Source organism: Oryctolagus cuniculus, chromosome 16 (assembly GCF_051225735.1).
Source record: "Oryctolagus cuniculus isolate XC-2025 breed Fujian yellow rabbit chromosome 16, ASM5122573v1, whole genome shotgun sequence".
Lineage (NCBI taxonomy): Eukaryota > Metazoa > Chordata > Mammalia > Lagomorpha > Leporidae > Oryctolagus > Oryctolagus cuniculus.
In genome coordinates this window covers 24,759,682-24,781,624 of record NC_142882.1, presented here as the reverse complement: position 1 = coordinate 24,781,624, position 21,943 = coordinate 24,759,682, and the positions used below count along the sequence as shown (strand labels likewise).

General features: G+C 47.7%; 1 pseudogene; it reads left to right on the top strand.

The window, feature by feature from the left end:
• The first annotated feature begins 4,023 nt into the window (after positions 1-4,023).
• On the top strand, positions 4,024-4,458 carry LOC127489159 (transmembrane protein 250 pseudogene; annotated as a pseudogene).
• Positions 4,459-21,943: the final 17,485 nt, after the last annotated feature.

Genomic DNA, 21,943 nt, shown 5'->3' with positions numbered 1-21,943 from the left:
GAGAGAATCAGGAGAATATGGTTACCAAGGCTACATGAATCCATGGATTCTCAGTGAATCACTGACAGTTTTTTGGGAGGGGAGATTGTACTTAAAGTTTTCCTTCAAGGACTGGCACTGTGGTTCAGTGGTTTAAAGCCCCAGCCTGTAGTGCCTGCATCCCATATGAGTGGTGGTTCAAATTCCAGCTGCTCTAATTCTGATCCAGCTCTCTGCTATGGCCTGGGAAAGCAGTAGAGGATGGCCCAAGTCCTTGGTCCACCCTCCCCCATGCCTCTCTTCTCTCAGGGTGTAATTATACTTTCAAATAAATAAATAAATCTCTTTTTTGACAGGCAGAGTGGATAGTGTGAGAGAGAGACAGAGAGAAAGGTCTTCCTTTTGCCATTGTTTCACCCTCCAATGGCCGCCACGGCTGGTGCACTGTGGCCGGTGCATCACGCTGATCCAAAGGCAGGAGCCAGGTGCTTCTCCTGGTCTCCCAGGGGTGCAGGGCCCAAGCACTTGGGCCATCCTCCACTCCTTCCCAGGCCACAGCAGAGAGCTGGCCTGGAAGAGGGGCAACCAGGACAGAATCTGGCGCCCCGACCGGGACTAGAACCCGGTGTGCCAGCGCCGCAGGGTGGAGGATTAGTCTATTGAGCCACGGCGCCAGCCAATAAATAAATCTTAGAAAAACTTTCCTATTCTGGGGATTAAAAACCTCAACAATAGTTAAGGTTAAGTCTGCTTTTGGGGTCCTTTGATCTTCTAGTATCTGGATGTACATGTCTCTTTCAAGACCTAGGAAATCCTCAACTACTTTTTTAAAGATTTATTTATATGAAAGGCAGAGTTACAGAGATGGAGAGGCAGAGGCACAGATAGAGAAGCTTCTGCCTGTTGGTTCACTCCCCCAAATGGCCACAATATCTGCAGCTGCGCCAGTCTGAAGCCAGCAGCCAGGAGCTTCCTCTTGGTCTCCCATGTGGCTGTATGGGCCCAAGGACTTGGGCCATCCTCCACTGCTTTCCCAAGTGCATTAGCAGGGAGCAGGATTGGAAATGGAGCAGCCAGCTCTCAAGCCAGCACCCATATGGGATGCTGGCACTGCAGGCAGCAGCTTAACCCACTATGCCACAGTGAAATCCCCCTCAACTATTATTTTCTTTAGCAGGTTCTCAATGCCTCTTCTCTTTTCCTTCATGTATACCTGTAATTTGAATATAATGGTATTCCAAATTTCGTATAGACTTTTAAAATTCTTTCCTGTTTATTTTTGTTTGATTGAGTTGTCTTGTCCTCAAAGTCTGAAACTCTTTCCTCCAGTTGGTCTCTTCTGCTGTTAAAGCTCTCAATTGTATTTTTAATTTCACTGATTGAAGATTTCATCTCTAAAATTTCTACCTGGTTCTCCTTAATGATTTCTATCTACTTAGTGATATTTTCATTATGCCATTTATTGATTTCTTCATTTCTTTAACCTATCTGTATGCTCTTGCATTGCATTGAGTTTTCTGACAATCTTTCTTTTGAATTCTATTTCTGACATTCCATGGATTTCCCTTACTTCAGAATCTAATTCTGGAGAACCATTGTGATTTTTGGGGGGCCACATGTACCTTGCTTCTTCAAGTCTCCTGTCCCTATGCTGACACCTGTGCGTCTGGTGTGATTATCTTTTTTTAACGGAGTGGATGTTATTGGTAGAGCTTATGGTTTAGCAAGAACAGAGATATCAGAGCGTGACTGGCTGTTGCAGCCATTTAGGGAGTGAACCAGTGGATGGACCCTATTTCTCTCCATCTCTAACTGTAACTCTGCCACTCAAATAAATAAAATCTTCAAAAGGTGGGTGTCACTGTGGCATAGTGGATAAAGCGGCCACCTGCAGTGCCGACATCTGATATGGGCACCAGTTCTGATCCTGGCTTCTCCACTTCTGATCCAACTCTCTGCTATGTCCTGGGAAGGCAGTAGAAAACCGCCCAATTCCTTGGGCATGTGCACCCATGTGGGAGACCCAGAAGAAGCTCCTGCCTCCTGGCTTCTGGCCTGGTTCCAGCCATTGTGGCCAACTGGGGAGTGAACTGGTGGATGGAAGAACTTTCTCTCTCTCTCTCTCTCTCTCTCTCTCTCTCAGCCTCTGCCTCTGCCTCTTTCTAACTGTCTCAAATAAATAAATAAATACTTTTTTTACAGGCAGAGTGGACAGTGAGAGAGAGACAGAGAGAAAGGTCTTCCTTTTGTCGTTGGTTCACCCTCTGATGGCCGCTGCGGCCGGCACACTGTGGCCCGCACACCGCACTGACCCAAAGGAAGGAGCCAGGTGCTTCTCCTGGTCTCCCATGGGGTGCAGGGCCCAAGCACTTGGGCCATCCTCCACTGCACTCCCTGGCCACAGCAGAGAGCTGGCCTGGAAGAGGGGCAACCGGGACAGAATCCGGTGCCCTGACCAGAACTCGAACCCGGTGTGCCAGTGCCACAAGGCAGAGGATTAGCCTATTAAGCCATGGCACTGGCTTAAATAAATAAATCTTAAGAAAATAAAAAGAAAAAAAAAACAGGCAATTGAAAGACTCCAGTGAGTCCTTAGGGCAGTGAAATATGCAAGTACCCATGACCTTCCCTGCCTGCATGGTGGAGGAGATGGTTGAAAGGAGAGACTCCTTTCCTACCTCTCCTGTTCCAGAAAGGGCCAACAGTAAAGTTTTGGATCACAATAGCCTGAGCTCCCCCCCACACCCCTAGTCTACCACATTCCCTCTCTTGTGACAGACATTCCCAGCTCTACTAGTACATGAACAAAACTATGATCACTCTGGAGAAGATCCTAAGGTTGAGCAGAAGGTCAAGGTAAAAACTGAGAAGGCAGGAGGAGTGAAAAAGCAGGACTGCCCCAGCCCTTGGGCCTATCAGTCTTGTGTACATCTTCTTCCTGTTCCATGGGGAATGAAGAGTGATTGGTCTGAGAACATTCTTAGGGGCTTTTCTGATGTTTTGTCTGGAAGAAATCAGAAACTTCTATAATCAAAAAAATTTCACAATATTCCATGATGATTCCAACTGGAATCAAGGGATTCCCCCCCTCCCCCAGGGCCTTTGAAATGTTGGTGTGTCACTTGCGCCACCCTGTCAAATGCACAGGGTGCAGGACTGCAACTCTGAAGAGGCAAACAGGTCTCCCAGGTTCTGAAGAACTTTGACTCACCTGTGTATTCTGATTCCTACAAGTCCATGTGAGCTAACCCAACTCATCTTGCACATGTGCAAAGTCACATGAATGTAGCTTTTTTTTTTTTGACAGGCAGAGTGGACAGTGAGAGAGAAAGAGACAGAGAGAAAGGTCTTCCTTTGCCGTTGGTTCACCCTCCAATGGCCGCCGCGGCCGGCGCACCGCGCTGATCCGATGGCAGGAGCCAGGAGCCAGGTGCTTTTCCTGGTCTCCCATGGGGTGCAGGGCCCAAGCACCTGGGCCATCCTCCACTGCACTCCCTGGCCACAGCAGAGAGCTGGCCTGGAAGAGGGGCAACCGGGACAGAATCCGGCGCCCCGACCGGGACTAGAACCCGGTGTGCCGGCACCGCTAGGCAGAGGATTAGCCTAGTGAGCTGCGGCGCCGGCCCTCATGAATGTAGCTTTTGAGACAAGTGTCCATCTCTCAGTGGCCTATGAAAATTCAACATCAACATATGCATATTCCCTTGTTGACTTTATTGGGTTCTTTTTTGATTTAACTTGGATTTTCACTGAGTCCTTTTACCTACTCACCAGTAGAAAAGTTATGCACACAAGCCTACCGACCTCAAAAGTAGTAACTCAGGGAAAAGCCCTGTGGTGTAGCAGATAAAGCTGCCGCCTACAGTGCCAGCATCTGATATGGGTGCTGGGTTGAGTCCTGGATGCTCCACTTCCAATGCAGCTCTCTGTTATGGCCTGGGCCAGGCCCAGCCATATGGAGCCTCTCGTGGGGGTCAGATGCGGGCTACCCATGAGGCCACTGCTGGTCGCCACCACCTGTGCTAGTGCAGCTGTGCCAGCCCCATGCCAGTGATGCCCATCCTGTGGCAGGTGCGCTCCTTCCATGGCCCGCACACCAGCTGCCTGCACGCGGCCTGTGGGCCCATGTGCACCTATTACCTGGTACGCACCAAGTAACAGAACTTTGAGGTGTACCTGAAGACGCGCTGGCTGTATGGCCTCATCCGCTTCCTGCTCTACTTCAGCTGCAGCCTGCTCACCGCCGCGCTCTGGTGCGCGCTGGCCAAGCTCTTCTGCCTGCAGTACCTGGGCGTGTGCGCACTGTTCTGCTTCCAGTTCCAGCTGTCGCTGCTGCTGCTGCTGATGCTGCTGCTGCTGCTGGGCCGCCGGCGCCTGGACTTCAGGCTGCTCAATGAGCTGCTGGTCTATGCCACCCACGTCACCATGCTGCTGGTCCGGGGGCTGGGCTGGTGTTTCCTGGTCTTCGTGGACATGTAAAGCCCACACCGTGGGGGATGCCGGGTGCCAGCCAAGGGAGGTGCCCGCTGCCGCCCCGAACCTGCCCCAGCCACTGAGAAACCCGGGGGTGTCCAGCTGGGCAGGAAGGGGGCCCAGACCCCCTGCTGACGCCCCTGCCGCGAGGGCGCACTGGTCCCCAGGTGCTGGGCGGCCGGCACCCGTGTTGAGGATGGCAAGTCAGCCCCAGGCAGAGCCCCCACTTCCGCTGCACACAATCTTTTGCAGTAAACTTCACTGTCTCCTTGAGGCTTTGTTTTCTGCTAATTCGCTCGCGGTATCGGAACCCCCCTGCTGAGGGCACAGGGTGACAGGAGGGGTGCGGCTGTCCTCCCCCCGCTCAAACCCCGCCGCCCCATCTCCAGTTCCTGGTCAATTCTTTATGATGTGAACCTCTTTCTCTCTGTCTAATTCTGCCTCTCTGTAACTCTGTCTTTCAGGTACATAAATAAAATCTTTAAATAAAAAGCAGTAACTAACTCAGAGAGAGACTTGGTGTTAGACATTCTAGTGCAAGACCTGAAAATGAAGCAACTACTTTCTACTGAAATTCAACAGACCCCAAAATAGAAATCCACATGCCAATTCTACCTGCCCATGAGTTCTCAGCACTGGTACCACTTTATCACTGTTGTTTTCCAAAGGACCCTTATATATGTAAGTTACTGAATACCTCTGTGCCCATTTTGTCTCATATTGTGCATAAAATTTGCAGTTTACAACATTTTCACATTTTAACCACAATTCTTCATTACCCACGGGTCACTGATATGCAAATAGGCTAGTTTATATTTTTCCATGATTCTCTAGTAAGTTACAGACCAGGATACTAATAAGCCTTCTAACATCAACAATAGTGCTGACACTATGTGGTAGCAGCTCCTAAGTCTAAGAAATCAGGCCCTGCCAGCGCTGTGGCTCACTTGGCTAACCCTCCACCTGTGCGCCGTCACCAGGGTTCTAGTCCCGAATGGGGCACCGGATTCTATCATGGTTGCTCATCCTCCAGTCCAGCTCTCTGCTGTGGCCCAGGAAGGCAGTGGAGGATGGCTCAAGTGCTTGGGACCCTGCACCCACATGGGAGACCAGGAGGAAACACCTGGCACATGGCTTTGGATTGGCACAGCACACCAGTTGCAGCACCAGCCATAGTGGCCATAGTGAACCAATGGAGAAGGAAGACTTTTCTCTGTATCTCTCTCTCTCTCTATCTCTCTCACCGTCTAACTGCCAGTCAAAAAATAAAATCAAAAGTAAACAAACAAATAAATAAATCAGGTGCTTTCCATTGCTTTCCAGATTTTTAGTTTTTCACTATAAAGTAAGCCACACACACACACACAAACACACACACACGCACAGTATAGTTACCAAAAAGGCAGTCCCACAGTATATTTCGAAAAAGGGTTTCTACTGCTTAAACACCACTAAACCAAACTTTTGTTGCTGTAGTCTCCCACATATTTAAAGTTCCTATATTTTTCCTCTCCCTGAACTGTTACTTACAGATTTATACTTGATAACCCAAAAGAATTATACCAGTATGCTTCAGATGTTATTTTTCCAAGTTCTGAAGTATAAAAAATACTATTTAAAATATTTTTATCCTTATTGGGACATTTATACATCCATATATATCATAGAATAATATTTGGCCATATGATGAACCAGAATAATCCTTGAGTTTTAGATACACTTAATTTGAGAGCCCTAAATGACCACTTGACTTTAAGAATTTGTTTTGCACTATATTACATTGACTTAAATAAATGAATTCTGCATGTTATTAGAATACTACTATGCAGAAGTAATAAGTCAGCACATAATTATGTTGCTAATTATAGGTTGATAACTGTAAGTGAGCATATGCAGAGATGAGGAAGTCTAAGTATCATATTTATGGGTATTTGGCCAATGGTTAACAAACCAGCTAGGATGCCTGAATCTGAAGTCAGGACACCTGGATTTGATTTTTGCATGAGGCTCCTGATTCCAAAATCTTATTTTTTAAAGATTTATTTTGTAGAATTGAGAGGTAGTGTTACAGACAATGAGAGGGAGAGAAAGAGAGAAAGGTCTTCCTTTCCTTGGTTCACTCCACAAATGGCTGCAATGGCTGGAGCTGTGCTGATCAGAAGCCAGGAGCCAGGAGCCCTTCCCAGACTACCACATGGGTTCAGGGGCCCAAGGACTTGAGACATATTCTACTGCTTTAACAGGCCACAGCATACAGCTGGATTGGAAGAGGAGTACCCGGGATTGGAACCATTGCCTATAAGGGATGTGGATCCCACTTGTGGAGGATTAACCTACTGTGTCACAGCACCAGCCCCTCAAATTTTTATGACTTAAGGACTCGAGCCATCTTCTACTGCTTTCCCAGGCCATAGCAGAGAGCTGGTTAGGAAGAGGAGCACATGAGACTAGAAAGGCACCTATTTGGGATGTGGGTGCCATGGCACCAGGCTCCAAATTATGACTGTGTACTCTGAGAGTTGGGAGGTGATGGCTGAAGTAGTTGACTCCCTTTCAAACATAGAGAAGACCAAAACTGTTCAACTGGCACGTGGATACTTTGTGAGTCAGCATTGGCCAATGCAATGTCTCTAGCTCACCAAATCTCAAATCATCAAAAAAAAAAGAGGAAAGAAAGAGTATCTTCTGTTTAACATTATTCAAATTATTTTGAAAAATGGAAACTACAATGGACAGTTTTCAGAATCCCCAGTGGGTATAATTATCCTAATCTTCTATCCCTCATCTGGATGTCATTTCTATATAATGCAGTTACTAATCCATTCATGAAAACATTTATCAATGTAAGCATTAAATAGATGCACATATCTATATCTACTCATGAATATTCCAATCAATAAAAGCAGTCCCAAGAAAGAATTCCAGAAGTTTGAAGCAGTTAAAGAAGCAGTAGTTGGAGCAGACATGAAGGTGCAGCAGGTGAAACTGCCACAAGAGACAATGGCACCCATATTCAAGTGCCATTTGGAGTCCTGGAAACTCTGCATCTCACCCAGCTTCTTGCTAATGCACATAAGAATGAGGCGGTTCATGATCCTAGTCCTTGAGTCCTTGCCTCTGCCACACAAGTCAGAGACCTGGAAAAAGTTCCAGGTTCCCGGATCCCGCCTGGCCCAGTGCAAGTTGCTGAAGGAATCTGGGAAAGTGAACCAGCAGATGTAAGATCTCTCACTCTCTCACTCTTCCATTGAAGTAAATGAATATCTTATAAAGTAAGAAAAAGTGCTACAAAGAAAACTATCTAAGAATAATATCAGAAAGAAATGAACATCCTATTTGGATCTGCCCACTCTAGTTTTATCATTTAAACATAGAGAAAAAAATGTATAGATATATAATGAGTTACAACTAGATTATTTTTCAGGTTTAATCAAATAAAGTAAATTTGTCATTATTTCCTTTTCTCACAGAAAATTTTCATGATGTCAACATTTTTCCAATGACTGGTTTGGCCACTCCTTCCCTTGAAAGGAAAATAATATGACTTCAGGAAGCAATTTTTTGATTCACTTGTTTACCCACTCACTCAGGAAAGTAACACTTACTGGGACTATCAAGGAACAGTCACAATCCTAAGAGAAGCCAAAAGGAAGAAAGCTTGATTTTACCCTATATTCAAGTGGAGGAACAGATGGAGGAAAACCACAAGAGCAAAGTCAACTATCAGTTCCCCTCAGACCTGGAAACAAAGATATCAACTCCCACCGCTCTTATTTCATGGAGTATTGGAAGCCTAATCAAGAGCATATAGAAAAAGAGGAAGCAGGAGTCAGACATGGGGCTGTCACTCAAGGGGGGCAGGACAAAGCAGGGCTGAACTCCCAGAGGGGTGGGACAAAGCAAGGCAGTCACTCCCAGAAGGGCGGGCCAAAGCAGGGCTGTCACTACCAGGGGATATGACAAAGCAGGGCTGCCATTCCCTGAGGGGGGCGGGATACAGTATAGCTTTCACTGCCAGAGGGGCAGGACAAAGCAGGACTGCCATAACCAGAGGGGTGGGACAAAGCAGGGCTTCCACACCCAGAGGGCCTGGACAAAGCAAGACTGCCACAGCCACAGGTCCTGGACAAAGCAGGGCTGTAACTCTGAGAGGGGCTGGACAATGCAGGGCTCTCACTAACAGGGTGTAGGATAAAGAAAAAAAAAGAAAAAGAGAAAAAAAAGTCATCAAAATTTCATAGGAGGAAAGCCAAAAGTCCATGTTTGCAGATGACATGATTCGACCCTCGGAAACACCTCCACAGCCCATCAAAAAGCTGTGAAAACAAGCTGGCACTGTGGCTCAATAGGCTTATCCCCCGCCTAGCAGGTCTGCCACACCGGCTTCTAGTCCCAGTTGGGGTGCCGGATTCTGTCCCAGTTGCCACTCTTTCAGGCCAGCTCTCTGCTATGCCCAGGAGTGCAGTGGAGGATGACCCAAGTGCTTGGGCCCTGCACCCCATGGGAGACCAGGAGAAGCACCTGGCTCTTGTCTTTGGATCAGTGTGGTGTGCCGGCCACAGTGCCATTGGAGGGTGAACCAATGGCAAAAGGAAGACCTTTCTCTCTGTCTCTCTCTCACTGTCCACTCTGTGTGGAAAAAAAAAAAGGCTTTGAAAACGGATGAACTATTCAAGGAGGAGTTAGGTCAGGTAGTCAGTACTTAAGGTGGTCTCGGGCCGCTCCACCCATGCTGACAGACCCCAGACTGGGATTTCATCCTACCCACCATTTTCACACCTGATCCCCCTTCCAGCCACCTCTCACTGACTCAGAGGCCTGAGGAACCTGTGGAAGCTGTTTTCAGCCACAACCCAAGGGCTCAGGCCGCTTCTCTGAGCTCCCAGTAACTGCTGCCAAGCAATGCCTGAACACACAACTGCGCATGTGTGCCTGGCTTGCGAGCTCTGTGGGCTGCGCACAGAAGCCTGGTGGCCAGGAGTGCTCAGTCCACATGTGCAGGGGGAATTGGAGGACTTGGGTTGCTTTCCAAGGTCAGTGGGACTTGACTAAACATTGGTGATGTTTTGGGAAAGTGGTCCCTGCAGTCCGGCATGACTAAGCTGGTGCAGTGTCAGGACGCTGAAGGTGTCATGCAGAGTCAACTCCCTTGAAACCCTCTCTCGGAATCACCTGATCCCAAAGTGGATTCCCCCTCCAGATCCCCTGGGGTCCTAGTCTGTTGCCATGGGAATGCAAGAAAGGAAGCCATGATTTCTCACTAACACGTTGTATAGATACCACAAAGGCAGTCACACATTTCCTTTCCAGAAACGATTTCCACTGCTGATACACTACTAAACCAAACTTTTGTTCCTATCTACCTTTCACTTCACATCAGTAAAATTATTTTTAAAACTCTAACCAGTGATTATCCGTCCATCAGGGTACCGAGTTGATATCATTCTCCTCCTCTTTTCCTAACCCTCATCTGGTTGTCACGTCTATAAAAAGTTGTTACTGATCCACTCGTGAAAACATTTATTACTGTGAATGTTAAATTGATTCACGCACGTATCCTCTATTCATGAATATTCCAATACATACAAGCAGTACTAAGAAAGACTTCCAGAAGTTTGAAGCAGTTAAAGAAGCAGAAGTTGCAGCAGGTGTGAAGGTGCAGCAGGTAAAGCTGCCACAAGAGACAATGGCATCCATATCCAAGTGCCACTGGGAGTCCTGGAAACTCTGCATCTAACCCAGCTTCTTGCTAATGCACATGAGAATGAGGTGGTTCCTGATCTGAGTCTTTGAGTCCCTGCCACCACCACCCACGTATGGGCCCTGAATAGAGCTCCAGGTTCCCAGATCTGCCTGGCCCAGCCCAAGTTCTTGAAGGAATCTGTTAGAGGGAACCAGCAGATGTGAGATCTCTCACTCTTTCCCTCTCTCACTCTTCCATTGAAGTAACTAAATGTCTGAGAAAATGAGAAAAATGCTACAAAGAATAATTTCAAGAAGAATTTTTAAGAAGTGAACATCCTATTTGTATCTGACCACTAGAGCAAAATCATCTATCAGTTCCCCCTCAGACCTGGAAGCAGACTAAGATAATTATTTAGAATATTGAATGGAACCTATTTGTATTTAAAAATTGTTTGAAAGCCAAATTTAACTGATATTTCTGCTAATCTGGCAGTCCTAATGAAAAGGAGTGAGCCATGGCAAGGCAAGCTGTCAAGGAAAACATCAAAGAAAAGCTCATATCCTCTATGGACACTGCTTCTCCTCTTCATTTATGCTCCCACGTCCTTCATCCTGTGGATCTGCCCTGGCTCCCCAATCATGGCTTACCCTCAGGAGGATGGTCTGGGGAAGGGTAAGTTGGGAGAGACCCTAAGGCAGGTTCACAATATATAATGGATTTCAGTTTGACTTTGCCACCAACTAATTGAGCCCATATCACACCTCACCTGGGACATAGCACAGTTGTTGTTAGTAGTGCTTGGAACTTGACATTTCTCCCACTTTTACATTCCCTCCCTTTCTTAGCATTTGTCAGACATTAAGGGAGAAACAGAGACTCAGGATAGTTCCTAGACACAGCCCTTGCCAATGAAGATGGCTCATCCACAAAGTACATTAGAAGCAATAATCAAAGGGAGATCCAGATGCAGTTGACACGAGCACCCACGCTGTGCCTGGGCTTGCCATAAGTGCATATGTAGGCTGTTCATCAGCAGAGGGACAATCTGTTTTACCTTCTATGTTACAATGCCAGTGCGCGCGCACACACACACACACACACACATATATACACATATACATATATATATATAAAGATCTATTTATTTATTTGAAACTCAGATTTACACACAGAGAGACACACATACACACACACACACACACAGAGGTCTTCCATATGCTGTTTCACTCCCCAATTGGCCACAATGCCAGAGCTGCGCCAATCCAAAGCCAAGAGCCAGGACCTTTTTTCATAGGTATGATTTCAAGAAGACAACCACACTTCCCTAATTATATATATATATATATATATATATATATGATTTATCTATCTTTTGAAAAGTAGAGTAATAGAGAAGGAGAGAGAGAGAGGAAGGGAGGGAGAGAGAGAGAGTGATATCTTCCATTCACTGGTTCACTCCCCCAAAAGCCACAGTGCCTCTGTCTGGGCTAGATAAAGCCAGAAGCCTGGACTCCATAAAATCTCCCACATAGGTGACAGGGGCTCAATTACTTGGGTCATTTTCCATTGCTTTCCCAGGCACATTAACAGGGGACTGGATCAGAAGTTAAGCAGCTAGGACTTGAACTGGCACACAGATGGGGGACCAGTGTCACAGGCAGTGGCTTAATCCACTGTGCCACACCACTAGCCCCATGTTCACTTTTACATCTCGTTTACTCATTCAGCTAAGAGACAGACTGTCAGGTTCTGAGGTTAACAAGTCAAATCAAGCAAACATGGTTCTTGCTCTCATGAAGTCTGCAGTCTGACAGGAAAGAATGAACCAGGCAAATGATATTTCCTTATGTAGTAAATACTAAGTGTGAATTGAATGGCTGAAAATTTAAACTGCCCAAACCAAGCAATTCTGATCTTCTGAACAAGAGACAGAAGGCACAGACATAGAACTGCAAATGATCCAGTTAACTATTTATATAAACAGCTTCTAATTAAAAAGTTAAAATACAAATAACACACGCATATCTGAGCACAGTTGTTACCTTAACATTAAACATAAAAAAAAAAGACCATGAAATAATAAGAGTGAGACTTTGAGTGTAATTCATTATTTGGCAATTTGCAATCCTATATGGTCTTCTGCAGTGTGTTCTTCTACAGGTATTCTTCCTCTTTCTCACATTTTTTTGGGGAAAGTTTTATTTATTTGGAAGGCAGAGTAACAGAGGGAGGAGTCAGAGAGAGCAATCTCTCACCTGTCGGCTCACTCACCACATGGTCACAATGGTCATGGCTGCAGCAGTTTGAATCCAGAAGCCTGGAACTCCATCAGGGTCTCCTACATGTATGCAGGGACCCAATGACTTGAGTCATCTTACACTGCTTTATCAGGCACATTTGCAGGGACTGGGATCAGAAGTGGAGCAGTACAGACTCACAGTGGCACCCATATGGAATGCCAGCCTTGCAGCTGGTGACTTAAGCCCCTGTGCTGGTCCTCTCATTTTTTAATTTTTCCAGCTGGGAAATCTGAGGTTTGAGAAACTGAGCCATAAGACAAAACATTGATTTCTTAAGCTGTGTTAGACTTCAGCTGGTGTTCCTTCTAGTCTAAAAGACTATATTCCCTATGGGCAAATGACAAAACCTTTTCCACCTGAGTCTCCTCTTAGCGAACTAGTGATAATATAGTCCCCAGAATTAATCTATGGGCTAAAAGATATGATGTAAGGCATTTAGTCTCTCAGGAATGTTAGTTCTCTATCCAGGTCTCCCGTTATTCTTTCTGTACTTGGTGAACTAAAGGATGATGTAAAATGATATGAAAATAACTAACAAACATCAATAAAACACCATGCAAATTTTATTCTCAAATCTGGATGCTAACCTTTCCCCTCTGCAACTCTTCAAAATTATTTTGCATTCATTCTCATTTATTATTTGACTGTTACAGGTAAAAACCCAGAGAAATCTTCCAGGTAAGCAGCAGGTAAGGTACTTTTTGGAAGAAGGCAGAGTTTATAAAGCATCCTGAAATTGGGGTCAGCTTCACTGGGTGTCACTCTGAAGGATGTTGGTTCAGTTTCTCTGAAGGGAGGAGAGAACATCCACTTTGCTTCTGGCCTTGTCTAAATAAGGTCAGAGTTTGTGAACTCAAGAGGCTTCTGTGACATTGGCAGCGCATGACAAGAGCCTCAGGTGATTACTGACGTCATAAATAAGATGTCAATTGTTAAATCAACAACGGGAGTCAATGTGCACTTTCTCCCCATGTAGGATCTCTGTCCTTAATGTGTTGTACTATGTGAATTAATGGTAAAACTAGTCTTCAAACAGTACTTTACCCTTTGTGTGTCTGTGTGGGTGCAAACTGTTGAAATCTTTACTTAGTATATACTAAGTTGATCTTCTGCATATAAAGATAATTAAAAATGAATCTTAATGAAGAATGGGAAGGGAAAGGAGTAGGAGATGGGATGGTTTGCAGGTGGGAGGGTGGTTATGGGGGGGGAAACAGCTATAACCCGAAAGTTGTACTTTCGAAATTTATATTTATTCAATAAAAGTTTTATAAGAAAATTTTAAAAAGGATGTTGGTTGAAGAAAGGAATAAGGCCAGCTACCCATCTTTGAGATTTTTGGAGGGGAAGAGTGGAGAGATGTAAACAAAAGCAAAGGCTCTTAGTTCTCATTCTGTCTCCACCTGCTGGAGACTGTCAAGCCCTTGAGGATGGCTAGCGAGTCTGGTCTGCAGGCAAGCCTTGGTCCTGGACTCCATTTTCCAGAGTTCCTCCTGCCCTACGTCATGCGCACTTGAGCGCCTGCGTGGGTGTGTGCATGTCGGAGCGCGCGTGCGCACAGGTGGATCCAAAGCCCAGGACTGTGGAAATTCATTCACTGGGAGGAGCCAGCGCTGGGAGGCGGGGCAGTGACTTCACTCGCACTCAGCTAGTCTGTTACTCTGCACCTGCAATCCCAGGCAGTTTGGGAGAACAACACCCAGCCCGCGCCCGCTGCTTCTCCTCCCGCTGCTGTTGGGCTGTAGCCATCGCCACTACCGTTCCCGTGTGTCCTGAAGGGAGCCGCCAGGGTCCCCGGAATTCTCACGGCAGATAGGTAGACCATGCAGAGGGGTTGTGTGCCAGGGCTGCTGGCGGCTGGGGGTCCAGGCTCTCTGGGTGCCATCGGGCAGCGGCAAGGACTGAGAGGGATCCAGGCTGTCCCGCGTTTCCCCACGCTCTGAGGGTCCCGCGTCTCCCCTTTTCTCAAGTTTCCTAAATGCCTTTTATTTACAGGGTACAAGGGGTGTTCCCAGTCGCGAAAGGTTTGTGGGGGGTGTTCAGTTACTGGAACGGATTGGTGGGTTCATTCTTCAACTCAGTGTAGCAATAAACGGCCGGGAAAAGGTAGCAAAAAAGGCAGAAGCTTTATTGTGCCAAGTGAAGGTAGTCTTAAGTGAGCCGGATGCTGGTTTCCAGGAGGTGTGCCACGTTTTTAAAAGTCTCGCTTTTTTTTTTTAATTGGACCACAATCGGAGGGGTGGGGTGGGAGAGTTCATTTTTATATGTTTCTAAGTATGGCAGGGACCCCTCCTCTTGTTAAGAAAAAACTGGCTAAAGGCAAAAAAAATACAAAAACAAAAATAATAACAACAACAACACGTAACAACCAGGTAGAGGCTTTGGAGCTGAGACTTTCTGAGAAATGCCACAGTGCAGAGCTGGGTCAGTGGTCTGGGTGCACGCAGGCAAGTGACTGCCTGGAACTGGAGTTGTTAAGAGCTAGCTTCCTCTTTCGGGGCCCATGGGACCTCAGACTTACCAGGCCATTTTGCAGCAGTTCCCATGGAGCAGGGCTGGGTGGCCCCCAACAGGGAGCCCAGGGCTGCAGTGGGTGACTCAGCCCTGCTGCCCCCACTCCACACGCACACAGCCCGCAAGGCAAGGTCCCCACGGGCACTCGGGGCGGCTGGAGCTCTGTGGGCTCGGCTGACTTTTCTCCCCGTTGTTCACTGTCCCGCAGTGCAGCTCCCCGCTGATTGTCTTACAGTCCCTGCAGCTAGAAGTAAGGGGGCTGCTGAGTTTTCTTATTTTCTGTTTGGTGCCAAAGCCCAAGACGTTTTTAGCATTGGAAGCACACTAACTGCTGATTTGCACAAGGTCTGGTCTGTGGAGGCCTCTGTACAAGTGTCAGGAGGGGTAAAACAGAAAAAGGGACCAGAAATAAGCGCCCCCTTTCCCCCGCAGAGATGCCCACGCAGTGGGGAAAGAGATGTGGCCTAGGAAAATACCGCACTTATCTTCCGCGTAGTGGAATTCTCAGCAGAGTAACCAGTCTTGAGTGAGTCCCTGTTCTGTTAGATTAGCGCTGTCACCCGATTCCCAGTTGATGAAACTGATTGCCCATAATGAGGCCGCCTAGGAGGAAGGAGCAGAAGGGACTCTAGGCAGTGGGTGTGAAGGTTGCTGCATGCCTCCTCTCAGCCCCAGTGTGGGGTTTGCTTGTCCCCAGTCTGCATCCTGTTATGGAGCCTCTGATGGACCAGCAGCTGTGTATTGCTGTTGGGAGGTGCTGTTTCAAGCCGGCGTTCTGAGCACCCACGTTCTGTGACCATTCATCTCCCAGGGAAACAGCCAGGAACAGGATTCCTAGAGCTGTCCTGTTGGCAGGCTGTCCTCCACAGATCATACCCAGTGCCGCTGGAGGGTGACAGGCAAGGTACTTAGCATGTGGAAGAGAAGATTTCAATATGAGATACATGCTCTGGTGATTTAGCAGTGATATCTCTAGGAAAGGCACCCTGTGGGGAAGCTGATGGTGTCTGATGATGTCCATTCATCTCCCCGTTACTAGCAGCTACTGACATCTGCTGTGGGCTGGAGAAGGAAGCCTTGTCCTCGAACTCCAGTGACTGGGAGGATTCAGCTACAGTTTAATGGAGGCTTCATTTGGAGGGAGTAACCAAAGTGCTTCATTTTGTGTGTGTGTGTTTTTTTTAAGAGGTAGTAACATTTTTTCAATTACAGCTCTGCATGTAAAGATTGTAATTTGTAGCAAATGATGATTTTTTGGTTACATTTTGAGTTTCATTTAGTTTCTGTTTAATTTATGTTTTTCAAGTTAATGAATCCTAGAAATCAGCTTATATTATCCTGGCTGTTAATGCAATAACCTTTCTCTCATCTCTCACTCAATGTACATTATAGAGATTTATTTTATTTATTTGAAAGGCATAGTGACACAGAGAAGGAGAGAGAGAGACAGAGAGACAGAGGGGTCCAGAACTCTATCTGGGTCTCCCATGTGGGTGGCAAAGCCCCAAATACTGGAGCCATCTTCTGCTGCTTTCCCAGGTGTGTGAGCAGGGAGCTGCATCAGAAGCAGAGCAAGTAGGTCTTGAGTAGTGTTCATAGGGGATGCCAGCATTGGAGGCAGTGGCATAAACATCTGTGCCACGGAGCCAGCTCCTCCAAAGGTATTTGGAAATACTGTTGGTAGCATTGGAGCTGTAAAGTCTTAATTTTACAAGGGAAAGGGAAAGAAGTCTGTTCTAACTCTGGTCAGTTCCAGGGGCTGTTGGCTCACATAGAAGCTGTTTCTGAAAAGAGACACAGGAAGATGTGTGTGTCTGTGCCACAGTATTGGAGGTATCCGTGTGTTTGCACACTGACTCACATGTACAGATGTTCCTTGTGCATATGAGCAAGATGCAGGGATTCCTCCGTGTCTGGGCCTTGTCTGGGGAGATGAAGAGAAGATATATTGGTGGGGGAACCACACAGCTGGAAACTGGGCTCTGAATCAGGCCCACCATGCATGGTGCTTCTTCCCCAGAGACCCTCACCTGTTCTGGGCGACTTGGCCTTGCAAAGCTCATCTTCCCAGGGAATATTGTAGCTGAAGGTTTTTCAGTTTTTTTTTTTTTTTTTTTTTTTTGCTTGGCTCAACTGCATTTTACCCAGCGTGTGTGGAGACCAAAGTCAGCTGTGTGTAGATCCCAGGATGCCATCTGTGGGTTTTCCTGAGTGACAGTGCTCTGCTGCTGCTGCCCACTGGCTCCTAAGGCCTGTGGTGGCTCTCGTCTGAGCGTCTGGAAGCCAGAAAGATGGCAGCTCAGCCACTGGGGCTTCCCTGTTTTTCTGCCCCTGACTTTCTCCCCCCTCTCTCTTTTTCTGTTTGCTGTTACTGCTGGTCTGGAAAGAGGAGGATTTTCCAGGAATATTCACTCCTTGATCCAAATTGCCAGTCAGCCTCTGTCCCTCTGGGAAGACTGCTTCTTGTGGGACATTGGCCATTGGCAGAGATGCTGCTGGACATGATGTAGGCACCTTTGAGGCAGCCAACTTGTGCTACCTTTGCAGTCCTTTGGCAGTGGAATGAATGCCTGCTTTAGCAAGTGTAAGTTCCTGTGGAATGTGGTGGAAGAGATGGCATCCAGAAATCCATCCATCCATCCCTCATTTCTTTGCTTTCCTCCTTATGCCTCTCTGACCTCGGAATTATTTTCCAGGATTTCTGTTGTTTCACACTTAACAGACTGCATGGGCTTCTGTTTTCACAACTCTCAGCCCTTGTGCACCTCAGGATATTTTTCAGTGAAGGACAGAGGTGTCATCTGTCTTCCATAAAGCATCCATCTTACATTTCAAGCAGCTGTGTTTTCCTGGTGCTTATCTTGTAATAGACTGGAAAGCTGACTTCTCTTGGGACATAACAGGCTTACTGTCCTGGGTCTCACTTGAACACTGGACACAGTTGTCCTGTGTGACTGCCCCATATTTCATGTCTACAACTTATGGAACAGCTGTTCTCAAGATTTCCAAGTGCCTGGTTGGACTCTGGCTACATTCACCCAGAGTGACAACTAAATATTTATTTAGCACTTGGAGACTGGAGTGCTAAGCCCTATAATGTTCTACTCAAATTTGACCAGAAAATAATTGTGTTTTAAAACATTTGGGGGTCCGGCGCTGTGGCTTAGTGGGTAAGGCTGCGACCTGCAGTGCCAGAATCCCATATGGTTACTGGTTTGAGACCCAGCTACTCCACTTCCATTCCAGCTCTGCTATGGCCTGGAAATGCAGTGGGAGATGGCCCAAGCCCTTGGACCACTGCACCCATGTGGGAGACCCAGAAAAAGCTCCCGACTCCTGCCTTCAGATTGGTGTTGCTCCAGTCATTTCGGCCAATTGGGAAGTGAACCAGCGGATCGAAAACCTCTCTCTCAGTCTCCCCTTCTCTCTGTGTTTAACTCTTTCAAATAAATAAGGCCAGCACTGTGGCTTACTAGGATAATCCTCCTCCTTGCGGCACAGGCACACTGGGTTCTAGTCACGGTCGGGGCGACGGGTTCTGTCCCAGTTACCCCTCTTCCAGGCCAGCTCTCTGCTATGGCCAGGGAGTGCAGTGGAGGATGGCCCAAATGCTTGGGCCCTGCACCTGCATGGGAGACCATGAGAAGCACCTGGTTCCTGACTTTGGATCAGCGTGATGTGCAGGCCACAGCACACTGGCCGCAGTGGCCACTGGAGGGTGAACCAACGGCAAAAGGAAAACCTTTCTCTCTGTCTCTCTCTCTCTCACTATCCACTCTGCCTGTCGAAAAAAAAATCAAATAAATAAATAAGTCTTAATAAAAGAAAAGAAACATTTGGGCTGTGGGTAGACAGGGTAGTTTGCTTCAAGCCTGGTGAGAATTTATGAGCTGATGTTGTTTTTACACCCCGTATTAAAGATTTGCTTCATTTACTTTTGTTTCTTAAATAAAAAGTGTATGTATTTCAAAATCAGAGTTAAAGAGGAAGAGGGAGAGATAGAGAAAGAGACAACTTCCATCTATTGGTTCACTTCCCAGATAGATGTAATGGCCGGGGCTTTGCCAGACCAAATCCAGGAGCTTCTTCCAGGTCTCCTGCATTGGTGGCTGGGGCCCAACAACATGGGCCACCTTTCACTTCTTTTCCAGGGCCATTGCATGGAGCCATATCAGAAGTGAAGCAGCCCTGTGGGATGCCAGCAATGCAGGCTGAGGCTTTTTCCACTATGCCACAATGCCAGCCCCATCTCTTTATTTTCTTAAGCAAACTTCCTAAAGTTTTCTTTCCTCTCTTTTGGAATTTCTGTGCTTCCATCCTCTCTATAACCACCCTTTTCTCTCTTCTTTTTATCGTGCTGAGAAGAGTAGTAGAGACACTGCAGCTCTCTCCCTTGTCAGCATGGCTTCCTCAGGCTGTCTCCCTGAATTAGGAGCAGCTACTTCCTATGTTCAGGCAGGAAACTGGTGGATCACAGCACCCTCAGGATTTCTGCTTTGCTCTCCTCTGTGATGTATTTGAAAAGCCCTTCTCAGCTTGAATATGCGGTGGCATTTGGTACTCTGAGATGTGTCTTTATAAAGTCAGGTGTCATGGAGGACCCTGTGTCTTAAGAATCAATTGAGCCCATGCAGGCCATGGGCAGCCTGGACTGAGCAGGGCCTGGCTGACATCAGCCAGATGGTGTTGGGGGTCGGGGGTAATTTCCAAGGGCTCTGGTCATGAAGCAGGGGTGGGGACACTAGTCTGAGCTTTTAGCAGATCTGTGGTTGCTGGGGAGATGGGGGCAGTGCCCAGGTCACCAGGCTCCACCTCTGGAGTGCAGCTGGAGCAGAAGCCCCTGGTGAAGGGTAAAGCGAATCCCCAGACAACATGGGCCATCCCTCTGTCCGAACTGCACAGACCTAGCCCTCTTCCTGCTCAGCCGCTCCTGGGTTCTCTGAGCCTCTTTCCTCCTCTGCCTCTCCAAGGGGGCCCAGGCTCCTGTGATGAGCATGGTGTTTTCTGGTTGCTCACTCTCAACACAATCATGGGGACTCCTTTTCCTGCTGCTGGGTCTGTCCTGTCGGGATGAAGAGATGTTTGCACAGCTGAGGTGGGGCCTGGCGGGCGGGAGCAGTCCCTGATGGCTGCAGAGCCATCTGGCCCAGTGTGGCCTGCTCTGCTTGCTGCTGGCAGACAGCTGGCTGCTCTGCCTGGGGAAGCTACTGGGTCACCCGGCTCTGCTCCTGCCCCTTTCAGCCACTGCCATGCAGAAGTGATCCCTGCTGCTGCCCGCTCAAAGCTGTCTGCCGACTTAGCTGAGCTGTGAAGCTGGACATGGATCATCTGTGGGAAGAAGCCTCAGGGATAGCAGGACCAGCCTGGCAGAGGCAAGGCCACAGAGGGGCTCCTTGTGCTCACTTGCCAAGGGCATCCCCCCAGTCTCCACCCCTGATGAGGCTTGCAGGTGCTTTCAGAGTTGTTGGTGAGCTCATCATCTCTTTGCAGGATGTGGCACTCATGAGTGAGTTCTATACTTAGAAACCAGAGTGGGAGGGTCCCTTCCATCTCTTTCAGGCTTCTCTGTGCCCCTGGGTCCATTTGCTGTCTTCTGGGTGGAGGCTGGGGGACTGGGTCAGTACCATGAACGTGACCAGACCTGCAGTGGAGAACAGACTACAGGGCCTTGTTGTGATAGGAGCCAGTGGAAGGTGCAGGCGGCTGTGGGGGTGGGGGCCAGAGGGAAGGCATGTGGAGGCCTGAGAGCATAGGAAGGGTGAGGGGTGTGTGGTTGTGAGCATGGATGTGCAGACTCATGCACCAGGGCCTGGCTTTTAGGAGATCTGCTGTTGCTGGGGGAATGGGGGTAGTGCCCAGGTCACCAGGCTTTCCCTGGTGCACTGGGACTTAGCTTCCCCCTGGGCACCTGGGCAGTTGTACGGCCATCCATTCAGTCCAGAGGCATTTCCCTTTTCCTTTTCAAGGCCATGAAGCACTTTGGGAGCATTTCCCAAGCCCAGGATCTGCAGGTGGCAACGTGTCCATCCATGGGCCATTCAACACTCATCCCCACAGACAGATGCACAGCAGGCTCTACAGTGTTCATTAGGGATCCAGTGCTTTCTGGAACTCTTCCCACAGGTAGTTTTTCCAGGGATGCTTGCAGGTCAACCCTAGGTTGATGATTTGGAGGTCTTTCTCTGAATCAAAATGCACACATTGTATCTAAACAGCAGAAGCTGCACCATCTCTTCCCTTGCCATTTATAGTAATGTGGGAAAGGAGGGAGAGAGGCTCAAAACCCCTTTTCTGTGCTGTTCCAGCTGCTCTCTATTATTATCCACACACCAGGACTAGGCCTGGGTTTCCTCTGACTTCTTTTTCCTTTTATTTGATTCAGATGTGAGCTCCTATTAGAGAAACTGAGTCCCTGAGTCAGATGGACTAGGGATAGAGAATCCCCAATCTCAGATACTTTCTTGTCCTGTGAATTTGTTTTGTCAGATGTTGTTTGAAATGAACAGTCTACTAGAATTCATGTGTCAGGGAGATTGGGGTGATATAGAACAGGTTTGCTGTGATGATACTTGAGCAGTATTCAGGTACAAGGTCTTAGAGTCTCTGGTGTGTGCTCAGACCGTGAGTTACACTGACACCTTCACCCTCTGGCCTAGGGAGACACATCTGCAGCCCCTGCCCCCATGTGTGTGTCTCAGGCCCATGGCAGGATGGGTTATCTGTTCTCAGTGGAGGTGGAGTATGTGTCTTGCAGGGGTCTCCTACGTCAGGTGAGAAATAAACAGCAGGCCTGAGTTGGGGGAGTTCTGGACAGGGATTGACAGGGGAGGCAGAAGAAGCATAGCTGGGGAGAGGCCTTTGCATGTAGTCTGTGGGTATCCTGCTAGGGCTGAAGGAGGACTGTCCAATACCCTGAGTGCATAAATAAGCTCAATGTTTTCCTTGTCATAGGAAGGGAGGCCCCTGGGGCTTGGGAATGCCAGAGAAGGGT